Raw genomic sequence first — 16,257 nt, 5'->3', positions numbered from 1 at the left:
TTTTGAAGAAATATCCACATTTTCTCGGTTTGATATTTTATTCAGGTTTGGAGAGGTTTTCTTGTAGTTTGTTGTATTTTTTTCGAGAAAATATAAAGGCTTTTACAAGAAGCACAATGATATTAAGGCTTCCTAGCTGATAATTTGCAAGACAACATTCAATTTGAGATATTTACGTAGACGCGTAAGGAAAGCCGTTATATAGGTATCACAGTCAGCCACATGGTCACGATCGATAAAATTTTCTCACTGATAGAGGTCATCCCATTTTTTTACATTTTAATGAGCACATAAGATACCTTATCTTCATCGTTGTTAGTTCATATTCACGAACAAATTTTAACCAGAAAAAAAAGTCCTGACAATTAACGTTTTTGGATAATCGATGTTTGACTGTGCATTTATATATATATGTATAAATTACGAGCATTTGCGTTATTAACCATGACACAAACTGTCAAGTACAGAAATAGTCCAGGTTGAGATTCTATATATTTCTTTAATTTTTTATCCAACAGTTTAACATTGTGTATCCAAATATTGTTTCCGATTTTGAAAAAAAAAATGGTAGTTGTAAATTCCTAAGACAATCATAGTTTCAATGATTACTGTGTAACTCCAATATATGTTCACTGGATCAGTGCCATTATCATACTAATAGATGGAACCAAGTTATGAACAATAAGCAAGAGTTCCTAGCTCGATCCTGCAGAGGATTTGTCATTGTTGAGCGATTCACATCCACGACCTACATTACATACATTAGGGAGCTTACGAAACGACGACGCCGACGGCAAAGACGACGCTACAAAACAATAGGTTTAGTGAGCAAAAACAATGGCTCTGTACCCTCTGCACGTGCGTTTTACACATTCGTACATTTCTTTGCCGTCATCTCCTAAATGACGACGTGAAATGACCAAATTCAAGGTTCTGTGGAGGACGTTAGCACATGACGATGAATTTTCAGTTCTCTCTCTACGCTTCCAACTCACTCATACCAGTTTAATTCCTCGACAGTTACTACATATTTTTAACGCGGAACTATATGAAATAGTTTCGTAGTGATCTGAATAACGCGAACTCGTATTTTTAAATGAACTCTTCGTAGCCGCCGTCGTCCTCGTTTCGTAAGCTCCCTATTTCCACTGCAACACACAGTGAACCTCCTCAGTAGCCGTGCAGACGATATATTTTTTTTGCACTGAATTTTACCAGCTGCTCTCGCACGGCTTCCCCATAAGGGTCTTGGGAGAGCAAGTCAAAATGTGATATTCTACTGCGCCAACATCATGCAAATGTTAAGTTGGGAGTTCACCATGAAGTTTCAGGCAAGAAAATCCATATTTTCGTATGTCATCCATCTGATCTTCGGTAAGTGCTTTTAAGGAACTCACGATAAGGACTAATTTACAATTAAGATCGGACTCAGATAGAAGAAAATCACAAACATATTAAAGGAACAATATAACAAACAGTCTCGCTAAATCTTAATTTCTGTTTTAACAAAAACATCATCAACGGTAATGTCTGCATGAATAGCTTGCAATTGTTCCGTCTTAGACCCGTTTTAAACTTGGCATTTCACATGTGCAAAATCTAATGCAAATGAGAAAAATATTTGTTTTCGCTAATTTGCATTAGAATCGGCACTTGAGAAATGCGACGTTTAAAACGGGCCTCAGGCACAAAGTTAAAGTAGCATTTCTAAACGCGAAATCGATTGCCTCCACTTGGCATGATAATTTCCTTTTACATTATCCGCCATGTGTCCAGCAAAAAAGCAATCCGAATAAACTATGCCCAAAATAAGGCTTTTTTTCCAGATACGGTTTTTCGCCCAGTTTTGGGGACAAAAATGGCGTCATTCCGAGCATGCGCCTGCAAGTAATACTGTCTTTTCCCGCCTGGGTTCCAGCCCATTTTCAGGGCGGGGTAAGAGGGAGTCCCGGAACACAACTAGATAATTTAGTGAGTAAAGGTAATATTAAGATGTATCAGGGTCAACTACAGTTTGCTGTAATACCACCTTCTATGGGAGGAAAGATTAAAGAAAGTATACACCTTTTACACCTCGCCATAAACCCATTTTATAGATCGATCGTAAGATTGTAGCTCAGTTTTTAGTTTTTAAACTCAGAATATACTTACGTATCGCCCGGGAATTCTTCTATTACTCCAAGGAAAGGTTACAATACATGCTTAAAGAGTCTTAATTCATTTGAGAATAACAAATCTCAAAAACAGGCAACGACGGATTGACTGTTGAATGTGCCATCATTGATGCACTGAGATGGTGATAAAATTCCTCAAGTCTTTTTGTTTCATGTTTTTGCTAATATTTTTGCCTCCACAGTGCACCAAACACACCGTTTTTATGTGCAATTAATTTGCAAACCCGTGCAAAACGAAAACAAAAGATGATTGTGCATTGTCACGGTCAATTTAACATTGATTGCGCAACATGGTTCTCGCTTTTGAAGGTTTTGAGTATTCGTAACCAGTCCCTGGATTAACTATGATTTTTCAAAGCATTTTGGAATATTGTGGGGGATCTAATGGTGACTAGTCTTAATTATGATTATGACTACGATCACGGTGAATTATGGAACACACAGAAGCAAGCTATTATATAGTATATTCCTGGAGAAAAAAAGAAAGAGATAAAGGATACATATTAAACTGGCGGCCTATTTCCCTAATTAACGTCGATTTTAAACTGGGTTCGAAGGTTATTGTTGAAATTCTCCCATGTGCCATTACATACGAGTTTACAAGGTGCGAAAGGACTGGCATAAGCTTGCCATCCTCTTTGCAGCGGAGGGTCTAAAGTGTTGGTAACTGGTAACTGATAACTGGTAACAGGTAACTGGTAAAAGGTAACTGGTAACAGGAAACTAACCCTAACCCTAATACCTTTTACATGTTACAGTTACCTATTACCAGTTACCAGTTACCAGTTAGCTATTACAGGTTACCTATTACCTATTACCAGTTACCAGTTACCAGTTACCAGCATTTTAGACCCGAGGTCTTTCCTTTTCTTTCCTTTCGTTTCTTAACCATGCCGCCATGTATGTAGTCAAAGCAAAAACGTCCGATTTATTGATAGGAGGCGTCAATACAGAGTGAGTCAAGCAGAACTTTAGTATGACAAGTTTTTGTGGTGTAAGAGCATAGGTAGAGAGGTTAGTTACCGTTTCGGTGGATCTAAAGGGGAGCACTGAATTTCTCGTAAGCCGTTCAAGAATCTTCGTACACTCCTTAATAATCTGAGCAGCAGCTTTAATAACATTGCGGCTAACCGCTCGTAGAAGAATGTATAGTCAACGTTGTTCAGGATGCTGCCAGGAAATATTCATTAAAAGGTCGTTTTTCATACGCAGCAGCTTTCTATGTTCTCTTGTCAGTCTTGTAATAGCACCTTTTCAATAAACGTTTCCTGATTGCCAGATTATCACGTGTACTGGTGTTATGTATTTTAAAAAATAAGAACTTCGGAAACACCTTGAAGGTATGGCAGTTGTTCAAAAAATTCGAATCCAGCTCGGCATCGTGGAACTTAATAACGGTGCCCTGCACCATTACTGCTCCGACCGCTCAGAGCGTGGCTTGTGCACAATGCCAGCAAATCTGTTGGCCAGATTATCAAGGCGCATATGAAGACATACTTAATATAATCAGAGGCACTTCTAAATTCAAGATTTTCAAAGATGATCTGACTTCGTCATAAGAAATGCAGCTACAGCGCTTCCTGAAGAACTCCAGTGGTCAACTGGATACATGTGCGGATGCATATCCCAAGATTTATCCTACTTGCTCGCAACCCACGAGAATCTATGGTATTCCGAAAATTCACAGGCCAAGCGCTCTTGATTCCATGGCACCGTTTAGACCAATTGTCTCTTCCTTTGGAACTTATAATTATGAGTTCGATAAGTAATGTTCAAAAAACGAGCAACATTGTTTTATTGGTTTTAAAAACATAAGGCGTAGCCGAGTGTTTTTAGATGCGATAAATTTCGTGCTGCGATTTTTTTGAACGGCTTCATAACATTCCACGAAAACCGTATCCCACGGGAGTCTGAACAAAGGTTCAAATTGTGAGGGGACGATATCAGCGTACAAGAAAAACAATTGGACCTTATAAGCAGTATGGTAATTTTAAAAGCATTTTTTTCCTTCAGTCCTTATTCCATGTTGTCGATGGTTGAAGGAAGTTGATTAAAAGAGCTGCCTAAGAGAAAGTTCAGAGAACTGAAAACTTCCGATGAAGAAAAAGCACTGTTGTCAAAAAACAGCCTCAAATCAATTCGATGTCAGAAAATGGTCTTTTAATATTTTCGTACAGTGGCAAAATGCAAGGTTGAACAAGCAGCGAACGAAGAAGCAGAGTTCGACGTCGAACGGAAAAAATCTAGATACGAACCTTGTTAACATGACGGCATGGTCGTTGAATTTTTAGGTTGATAAAATTTGTTGACGAAGTTTGAAAGGAGAATGGAGAAAAGTATCGGCCCAGAAGTTTGCAATCTCTAAGATTTCAATGAAAATGATTACGACTAATTAATAAAAATCACCAGTAATCTTTATGTGAAGATCACTAGTGACCTCATCCTCGGAGACCCAGGGGCAGCTAGTCGGGACGATAAAGTGTGGCCTAGAAGAAAGTTTACTACAAGAACGGGAAGAGCCCCTGGGCACTTACTCTTATCGAACCAGGGGTCCGTTTCTCGAAAGTGCCGAAGACTTTTCGGGCCCGAAAAGCCATTTGTGAAACTGCCAACCGCTTGTTTTGGAAAGGCGAACTTTTAACATGTTTTAAAGCTAACTAAAAGAAATATGTCTGCAAAGTTTGACGACTTAAATCCTCTCCGTTCTTGAGATACAAAAGGAATTGTGACACCCGAAAATGCCCCGAAAAGTTTCGGGACTTTCGAGAAACGGCCCCCAGTTCCAGAAGCGTTCGAATTCCCTGCTTATGATTGACCACATTTTTTTTGTAGCCAATCAGCGAGGAGGAGCAGCTGGGTGACTCTGGGTGACAACCACATTTTCAGTTATCAAAATATAAGTAGTCTTCCCCGTGTCTTGATGAATAAATATCAGAAATGAAGTAAAAAGTGGTGAAGTATTACAGGAACAAATCATTCATCACTATAGTCGACAAAACCTACAAAATAATCACGAAGAACATCGTGTATTTCATCAACCGAGCGCGCCATTTTACTATTCCTGTTGGGGCGAGATGCAGAAAAGACGTCTGAGATACTATTCTTTCCTCCTCTGAGCTTCATCTAACGCAAAACCTTTACTCGTTTCATCGAATTGAAAAGGTGCGTCACCAGTATATCACTAGATCAAAAAGTCATTCACCTAATTCTAATCAGGTTCATTTTCCTATTTCAGTGAAACATGTTAAATTACTTTGCGTGGGTTCCTTTTCACAGTAGCTCACAGAAGATTACATAAACTGGTACAACGTTTTTTGCATTGATCTTGAGCATAACCTTGTATTTACTTTGTTTAAGATCCGTAACATGCTTAGCGTGAGAGTTCCGGTGTCTTTTTATCTTAGTTCCCGCTTCGTGTATAAATTCACTTGTGCAAGTTGTATTTTTTTACCGGCGTTGGGGAAACATCCCGACACATTTTGACGCGTATACATGAGCACCTTGCAAGGGACAGGGCCTCTCCTGTTTTCCAGCATCTGCAACATTCGGAGGAATATCGAAGACTTTGCAATGAGAGGTGTTTCTCCATTCTAGATACGGTAACAAATCGTTTCCACTTGTTCATCAAAGACGAAATTTATATCCCCTGGGACTAACCCAGTCTTAACAGACAACTAAAGCACGCGGAGCTAACTCTTTTATTTTACTAACAGTTATGGTCAGCGTTTAGTTGATCGCTTTAATTTGTGTGATTGTATCTTTTGCACTCACATTAGTCTTTTGTTAGCATTCAGCATTGTAACGTTAAACTTAAATTGGATATTATACTGACGTCATATGCTTACATAGTATATAACACCGTAAGTTCAGATTCATATAGAAAACTGAAAATGATCAACGGTTGATCGAAACATGCATTGCGAAACCAAAGCCGTTGTCATTTTTTTACGAAGTGACACCGATTGGTTCTTTGAGTGTCTCCATCCCGATCGTTTCCGTGTTTAAATAAATATCCATTAAACTTCCTGACGTTGTTCCGTTTTTTTTTGGTTACTTCCTTTTTCCCTTGCTTGGTTCCTTTTACAAGTTTTCCTAGGAGCTCCTGTCTGTGATTTTACAACATTTTATAGCCGGTTTTATTAACAAAATTGACACCGTTAAATTAGACCTCAAGGCATAAAGTAATGTTGAGAAGAACATCGACCTGGGCTCAGTTTGAAAGCCATACGATGAGAAGCTTGATATTGCAAAGGCTGTTAACCATTGTACAAAGTTCTGTACCCGACTCTTTCTCTCTCTATCGTGCAGCAAACAAACATCATGATATTGGGTTTATTCTATGCCATCGTTTCACAGACAATGTCACGTATGATTACACTTTGAATCATGTGAGACAAACGGATGATTAAAATGTAAGTGGAAATGAATGTAAGAACATAACATAAATAGGAAGAGAATTCTCAGAGACAGGCTACCTCTAGCAATGAGCAGTTGCAGGAAACAAAAAACTATAGAAGACGTTAAAATATCCTAAGAAATCATTTTAAAAACAAAAAAATGGCTTTCTATACAAACAAAAAAGACATTTCCCGCCAAAACTTTACTCAAAGGTATAAAAAGTTATCAATAAATCTAAAGTTCCACGTCGGACGAGGGCAATTTAAACACTTCATTTCAGCACCTTTCTGAAGGATTAGTTGTCGGATTCGTGTTCTTTGTCATGTAATAACGTTGTTAAATCTGAAAAAGCATGCACAAGTGTAGCCTGTAAAGGCGTTTAGTAATATGCTCTCTTTAAAGTTATTACAACAGCTTTGAGTTGTTTTCCAATGTTATGTAACAGAAACTTGGTCCTTACAGCTTAGATAACAAGGTATTCTTATCAAAAATGCCGTCAGGAAGGTCTGTCAGCTGGTTTCCCGACAACAACCTACAAAAAAAAACACAAAAACAAGATTTACAGCTTTACGCACAGTTAGAATTTTGCCAACCCACTGCAAAATCCAAAGATCTGAGGGAACATCGATCGGTAAGGTCTTGTGGAACCATATTACTATCAATGTTTTGCTTTGGTCGACTTTTTGTGCTCCAAACAACATGTAAGCGAGTTTTAAATGGTAGATCGGTGGCCTTGTATACGTGTTTGTCTTTGCCAGAAATTAAGCCATATTAGTGCGAAATAGTCACTGGATTATGGTTCAGCATTTACTCTTTTCCGGTCACATTTTACATAAATTACCCTTTGAATCCCCCTTGTTCATGGCTTACTTTAAAAACAAAATACATTTCCCGTTAACACTTTACTCGTGGGTATATCAAGTAATGAACAAATCTTATGTTGACGGTAGGAAGTGGGCAACTTAAGCATATTATGTAAGCACCTTCTGAAGTTGTTATGTTCTTTTTTATGTAATAACGTTGTTAAAACTGTAAATTCATGTACAAGTACAGCCTGTAAAGGCGTTAAGTAATATGCTTTCTCTAAAGCTATTATGACTGCTGTGAGTTGTTTTCCAATGTTATGTAACAGACACTTGGTCCTTACAGGTACGATAGCTCGGTATTCTTATGAAAAATGCCGCCAGGAAGATCTCTCAGCTGGTTTCCCGACAACCACCTACAAAAAAAAAACGAGATTTACAGCTTTACGCACAGTCAGGAATTTACCAACCCACTGCAAAATCCAAAGATCTGAGGGAACATCGATCGATAAGGTCTTGTGGAACCATATTACCATCACTGTTTTGCTTTGGTCGTTTTCTTGTGCTCCAAACAACATGTTAGTGAGTTTTAAATGGCATATCGGTGTCCCTGTATGCGTGTTTGTGTTTGCCCGAAATTAAGCCATATTAGTGCGAAATAGTCACTGGATCATGGTTCAGCATTTACTCTTTTCCGGTCACATTTTACATAAATTACCCTTTGAATCCCCCTTGTTCATGGCTTACTTTAAAAACAAAATACATTTCCCGTTAACACTTTACTCGTGGGTATATCAAGTAATGAACAAATCTTATGTTGACAGTAGGAAGTGGGCAACTTAAGCATATTATGTAAGCACCTTCTGCAGTTGTCAGAGTTGTGTTCTTTTTTTATGTAATAACGTTGTTAAAACTGTAAATACATGTACAAGTATAGCCTTGTAAGGCGTTCAGTAATATGCTTTCTTGAAAGTTATTACAACTGCTTTGAGTTGTTTTCCAATGTTATGTAACAGACACTTAGTCCTTACAGGTCCATAGCTCGGTATTCTTATCAAAAATGCCGTCAGGAAGAACTTTCCACTGGTTTTCCGACAACGACTTACAAACAAACAAACAAAAAAATTAACAGCTTTTAGTTAACCCTAACCCCAACTCTAACCCAAAGACCATCCAACGGTGGGAGCTAGTGGGACTATATTACCATCAGTGTTTTGCTTTGGTCGATTTCTTGGACTCCAACCAACATGTAGCCTAAATAAATGCGTTTGTAACATATTCTTAAAATTGTTATAAAGTTCTACTGCTGGGAATTTTACAGGGGAGCGAGTTCCATAGCTTTGTAGTGGCAACACAGAAAGCCCTGTGCCCCAATGTTTCCTTTTTTCTCTTTCCTTGCAACTTAAATAGAAGCTTGATCTGAAGGAATATCGTGATATACTCTTAATACCAATGAAATCATTTATATATTCCGGCCCAACCCCGTGGATAGCTCTCAATGTAATTACTAGTACCTTAAATCTAATTCTAAGTTGCACTGGCAGCCAGCAAAGCCAGTGAAAAGCACAGGCGATATATGATCTAAGCGGGAAACAATGCAAATTAGGCTCGCGGCTGTGTTTTCGACACGCTCTAACTTAGAAAAACTGTTTGCGGCAAGCCATATAATAAACTATTGCAAGAGTCAATTCTACTATAGTAACTAGAGCATGCACTAACTTCTTCGTTGATTCAGTTGATAGATACTTTCTTGTGCATCTAATGTAGTGCACTACAAATCTTATTGATTTCTGTCCCCATAGTAAGTTGCTAATCAAAATAGCGGCCCAAATTCTTAGCCTGTTGAGCTGGAGTAATCTGATGGTCACCCAACAACAAGAGAGCCTGCGCTGATCTTAGACAGTTGCTGTCTTGTTCCCATAAGTAAATATTCACTTTTATCATCATTTAGCTTAATCCGGTCAGTCAGCATCCAGTGACGCATGTCTTCTATACAGTGTTGCATTGCTATAACTGCCTCATCCTAACTTTCACCGCGCACCGGTGGCTCAGTTGGTTGAGCACCGGGCTGTCACGCGGGAGGTCGTGAGTTCAACTCCGGCCGGACCAACACTCAGGTCTTTAAATAACTGAGGACAAAGTGCTGCCTTTGTAATTACATCTGCAAATGGTTAGACTCTCTAGTCTTCTTGGATAAGGACGAAAAGTCGGAGGTCCCGTCTCACAACCCTTCAATGTTCATAATCCTGTGGGACGTAAAAGAACCCGCACACTTGTCGCAAAGAGCAGAACGTGTAGTTCCCGGTGTTGTGGTCTGTCTTCTGTGGTGTATCATGGTTGGGAGGGTAAATGCTCGGAGATATTAGCTACACCAAACCACTCTAAAAATCCGAGGGTAAAATTCAATTTGAGATATTTACCTAGACGCGTAAGGAAAGCCGTTATATAGGTATCACAGTCAGCCACATGGTCACGATCGATAAAATTTTCTCACTGATAGAGGTCATCCCATTTTTTTACATTTTAATGAGCACATAAGATACGTCATCTTCATCGTTGTTAGTTCATATTCACGAACGAATTTTGACCAGAAAAAAAAGTCCTGACAATTAACATTTTTGGATAATCGATGTTTGACTGTGCATTTATATATATATGTATAAATTACGAGCATTTGCGTTATTAACCATGACACAAACTGTCAAGTAAAGAAATAGTCCAGGTTGAGATTCTATATATTTCTTTAATTTTTTATCCAACAGTTTAACATTGTGTATCCAAATATTGTTTCCGATTTTGAAAAAAAAAATGGTAGTTGTAAATTCCTAAGACAATCATAGTTTCAATGATTACTGTGTAACTCCAATATATGTTCACTGGATCAGTGCCATTATCATACTAATAGATGGAACCAAGTTATGAACAATAAGCAAGAGTTCCTAGCTCGATCCTGCAGAGGATTTGTCATTGTTGAGCGATTCACATCCACGACCTACATTACATACATTAGGGAGCTTACGAAACGACGACGCCGACGGCAAAGACGACGCTACAAAACAATAGGTTTAGTGAGCAAAAACAATGGCTCTGTACCCTCTGCACGTGCGTTTTACACATTCGTACATTTCTTTGCCGTCATCTCCTAAATGACGACGTGAAATGACCAAATTCAAGGTTCTGTGGAGGACGTTAGCACATGACGATGAATTTTCAGTTCTCTCTCTACGCTTCCAACTCACTCATACCAGTTTAATTCCTCGACAGTTACTACATATTTTTAACGCGGAACTATATGAAATAGTTTCGTAGTGATCTGAATAACGCGAACTCGTATTTTTAAATGAACTCTTCGTAGCCGCCGTCGTCCTCGTTTCGTAAGCTCCCTATTTCCACTGCAACACACAGTGAACCTCCTCAGTAGCCGTGCAGACGATATATTTTTTTTGCACTGAATTTCACCAGCTGCTCTCGCACGGCTTCCCCATAAGGGTCTTGGGAGAGCAAGTCAAAATGTGATATTCTACTGCGCCAACATCATGCAAATGTTAAGTTGGGAGTTCACCATGAAGTTTCAGGCAAGAAAATCCATATTTTCGTATGTCATCCATCTGATCTTCGGTAAGTGCTTTTAAGGAACTCACGATAAGGACTAATTTACAATTAAGATCGGACTCGGATAGAAGAAAATCACAAACATATTAAAGGAACAATATAACAAACAGTCTCGCTAAATCTTAATTTCTGTTTTAACAAAAACATCATCAACGGTAATGTCTGCATGAATAGCTTGCAATTGTTCCGTCTTAGACCCGTTTTAAACTTGGCATTTCACATGTGCAAAATCTAATGCAAATGAGAAAAATATTTGTTTTCGCTAATTTGCATTAGAATCGGCACTTGAGAAATGCGACGTTTAAAACGGGCCTCAGGCACAAAGTTAAAGTAGCATTTCTAAACGCGAAATCGATTGCCTCCACTTGGCATGATAATTTCCTTTTACATTATCCGCCATGTGTCCAGCAAAAAAGCAATCCGAATAAACTATGCCCAAAATAAGGCTTTTTTTCCAGATACGGTTTTTCGCCCAGTTTTGGGGACAAAAATGGCGTCATTCCGAGCATGCGCCTGCAAGTAATACTGTCTTTTCCCGCCTGGGTTCCAGCCCATTTTCAGGGCGGGGTAAGAGGGAGTCCCGGAACACAACTAGATAATTTAGTGAGTAAAGGTAATATTAAGATGTATCAGGGTCAACTACAGTTTGCTGTAATACCACCTTCTATGGGAGGAAAGATTAAAGAAAGTATACACCTTTTACACCTCGCCATAAACCCATTTTATAGATCGATCGTAAGATTGTAGCTCAGTTTTTAGTTTTTAAACTCAGAATATACTTACGTATCGCCCGGGAATTCTTCTATTACTCCAAGGAAAGGTTACAATACATGCTTAAAGAGTCTTAATTCATTTGAGAATAACAAATCTCAAAAACAGGCAACGACGGATTGACTGTTGAATGTGCCATCATTGATGCACTGAGATGGTGATAAAATTCCTCAAGTCTTTTTGTTTCATGTTTTTGCTAATATTTTTGCCTCCACAGTGCACCAAACACACCGTTTTTATGTGCAATTAATTTGCAAACCCGTGCAAAACGAAAACAAAAGATGATTGTGCATTGTCACGGTCAATTTAACATTGATTGCGCAACATGGTTCTCGCTTTTGAAGGTTTTGAGTATTCGTAACCAGTCCCTGGATTAACTATGATTTTTCAAAGCATTTTGGAATATTGTGGGGGATCTAATGGTGACTAGTCTTAATTATGATTATGACTACGATCACGGTGAATTATGGAACACACAGAAGCAAGCTATTATATAGTATATTCCTGGAGAAAAAAAGAAAGAGATAAAGGATACATATTAAACTGGCGGCCTATTTCCCTAATTAACGTCGATTTTAAACTGGGTTCGAAGGTTATTGTTGAAATTCTCCCATGTGCCATTACATACGAGTTTACAAGGTGCGAAAGGACTGGCATAAGCTTGCCATCCTCTTTGCAGCGGAGGGTCTAAAGTGTTGGTAACTGGTAACTGATAACTGGTAACAGGTAACTGGTAAAAGGTAACTGGTAACAGGAAACTAACCCTAACCCTAATACCTTTTACATGTTACAGTTACCTATTACCAGTTACCAGTTACCAGTTAGCTATTACAGGTTACCTATTACCTATTACCAGTTACCAGTTACCAGTTACCAGCATTTTAGACCCGAGGTCTTTCCTTTTCTTTCCTTTCGTTTCTTAACCATGCCGCCATGTATGTAGTCAAAGCAAAAACGTCCGATTTATTGATAGGAGGCGTCAATACAGAGTGAGTCAAGCAGAACTTTAGTATGACAAGTTTTTGTGGTGTAAGAGCATAGGTAGAGAGGTTAGTTACCGTTTCGGTGGATCTAAAGGGGAGCACTGAATTTCTCGTAAGCCGTTCAAGAATCTTCGTACACTCCTTAATAATCTGAGCAGCAGCTTTAATAACATTGCGGCTAACCGCTCGTAGAAGAATGTATAGTCAACGTTGTTCAGGATGCTGCCAGGAAATATTCATTAAAAGGTCGTTTTTCATACGCAGCAGCTTTCTATGTTCTCTTGTCAGTCTTGTAATAGCACCTTTTCAATAAACGTTTCCTGATTGCCAGATTATCACGTGTACTGGTGTTATGTATTTTAAAAAATAAGAACTTCGGAAACACCTTGAAGGTATGGCAGTTGTTCAAAAAATTCGAATCCAGCTCGGCATCGTGGAACTTAATAACGGTGCCCTGCACCATTACTGCTCCGACCGCTCAGAGCGTGGCTTGTGCACAATGCCAGCAAATCTGTTGGCCAGATTATCAAGGCGCATATGAAGACATACTTAATATAATCAGAGGCACTTCTAAATTCAAGATTTTCAAAGATGATCTGACTTCGTCATAAGAAATGCAGCTACAGCGCTTCCTGAAGAACTCCAGTGGTCAACTGGATACATGTGCGGATGCATATCCCAAGATTTATCCTACTTGCTCGCAACCCACGAGAATCTATGGTATTCCGAAAATTCACAGGCCAAGCGCTCTTGATTCCATGGCACCGTTTAGACCAATTGTCTCTTCCTTTGGAACTTATAATTATGAGTTCGATAAGTAATGTTCAAAAAACGAGCAACATTGTTTTATTGGTTTTAAAAACATAAGGCGTAGCCGAGTGTTTTTAGATGCGATAAATTTCGTGCTGCGATTTTTTTGAACGGCTTCATAACATTCCACGAAAACCGTGTCCCACGGGAGTCTGAACAAAGGTTCAAATTGTGAGGGGACGATATCAGCGTACAAGAAAAACAATTGGACCTTATAAGCAGTATGGTAATTTTAAAAGCATTTTTTTCCTTCAGTCCTTATTCCATGTTGTCGATGGTTGAAGGAAGTTGATTAAAAGAGCTGCCTAAGAGAAAGTTCAGAGAACTGAAAACTTCCGATGAAGAAAAAGCACTGTTGTCAAAAAACAGCCTCAAATCAATTCGATGTCAGAAAATGGTCTTTTAATATTTTCGTACAGTGGCAAAATGCAAGGTTGAACAAGCAGCGAACGAAGAAGCAGAGTTCGACGTCGAACGGAAAAAATCTAGATACGAACCTTGTTAACATGACGGCATGGTCGTTGAATTTTTAGGTTGATAAAATTTGTTGACGAAGTTTGAAAGGAGAATGGAGAAAAGTATCGGCCCAGAAGTTTGCAATCTCTAAGATTTCAATGAAAATGATTACGACTAATTAATAAAAATCACCAGTAATCTTTATGTGAAGATCACTAGTGACCTCATCCTCGGAGACCCAGGGGCAGCTAGTCGGGACGATAAAGTGTGGCCTAGAAGAAAGTTTACTACAAGAACGGGAAGAGCCCCTGGGCACTTACTCTTATCGAACCAGGGGTCCGTTTCTCGAAAGTGCCGAAGACTTTTCGGGCCCGAAAAGCCATTTGTGAAACTGCCAACCGCTTGTTTTGGAAAGGCGAACTTTTAACATGTTTTAAAGCTAACTAAAAGAAATATGTCTGCAAAGTTTGACGACTTAAATCCTCTCCGTTCTTGAGATACAAAAGGAATTGTGACACCCGAAAATGCCCCGAAAAGTTTCGGGACTTTCGAGAAACGGCCCCCAGTTCCAGAAGCGTTCGAATTCCCTGCTTATGATTGACCACATTTTTTTTGTAGCCAATCAGCGAGGAGGAGCAGCTGGGTGACTCTGGGTGACAACCACATTTTCAGTTATCAAAATATAAGTAGTCTTCCCCGTGTCTTGATGAATAAATATCAGAAATGAAGTAAAAAGTGGTGAAGTATTACAGGAACAAATCATTCATCACTATAGTCGACAAAACCTACAAAATAATCACGAAGAACATCGTGTATTTCATCAACCGAGCGCGCCATTTTACTATTCCTGTTGGGGCGAGATGCAGAAAAGACGTCTGAGATACTATTCTTTCCTCCTCTGAGCTTCATCTAACGCAAAACCTTTACTCGTTTCATCGAATTGAAAAGGTGCGTCACCAGTATATCACTAGATCAAAAAGTCATTCACCTAATTCTAATCAGGTTCATTTTCCTATTTCAGTGAAACATGTTAAATTACTTTGCGTGGGTTCCTTTTCACAGTAGCTCACAGAAGATTACATAAACTGGTACAACGTTTTTTGCATTGATCTTGAGCATAACCTTGTATTTACTTTGTTTAAGATCCGTAACATGCTTAGCGTGAGAGTTCCGGTGTCTTTTTATCTTAGTTCCCGCTTCGTGTATAAATTCACTTGTGCAAGTTGTATTTTTTTACCGGCGTTGGGGAAACATCCCGACACATTTTGACGCGTATACATGAGCACCTTGCAAGGGACAGGGCCTCTCCTGTTTTCCAGCATCTGCAACATTCGGAGGAATATCGAAGACTTTGCAATGAGAGGTGTTTCTCCATTCTAGATACGGTAACAAATCGTTTCCACTTGTTCATCAAAGACGAAATTTATATCCCCTGGGACTAACCCAGTCTTAACAGACAACTAAAGCACGCGGAGCTAACTCTTTTATTTTACTAACAGTTATGGTCAGCGTTTAGTTGATCGCTTTAATTTGTGTGATTGTATCTTTTGCACTCACATTAGTCTTTTGTTAGCATTCAGCATTGTAACGTTAAACTTAAATTGGATATTATACTGACGTCATATGCTTACATAGTATATAACACCGTAAGTTCAGATTCATATAGAAAACTGAAAATGATCAACGGTTGATCGAAACATGCATTGCGAAACCAAAGCCGTTGTCATTTTTTTACGAAGTGACACCGATTGGTTCTTTGAGTGTCTCCATCCCGATCGTTTCCGTGTTTAAATAAATATCCATTAAACTTCCTGACGTTGTTCCGTTTTTTTTTGGTTACTTCCTTTTTCCCTTGCTTGGTTCCTTTTACAAGTTTTCCTAGGAGCTCCTGTCTGTGATTTTACAACATTTTATAGCCGGTTTTATTAACAAAATTGACACCGTTAAATTAGACCTCAAGGCATAAAGTAATGTTGAGAAGAACATCGACCTGGGCTCAGTTTGAAAGCCATACGATGAGAAGCTTGATATTGCAAAGGCTGTTAACCATTGTACAAAGTTCTGTACCCGACTCTTTCTCTCTCTATCGTGCAGCAAACAAACATCATGATATTGGGTTTATTCTATGCCATCGTTTCACAGACAATGTCACGTATGATTACACTTTGAATCATGTGAGACAAACGGATGATTAAAATGTAAGTGGAAATGAATGTAAGAACATAACATAAATAGGAAGAGAATTCTCAG

The sequence above is a fragment of the Montipora capricornis genome, chromosome 14 (genome assembly GCF_036669925.1).
Source record: "Montipora capricornis isolate CH-2021 chromosome 14, ASM3666992v2, whole genome shotgun sequence".
Lineage (NCBI taxonomy): Eukaryota > Metazoa > Cnidaria > Anthozoa > Scleractinia > Acroporidae > Montipora > Montipora capricornis.
Note: the sequence above shows the minus strand (reverse complement) of the source record.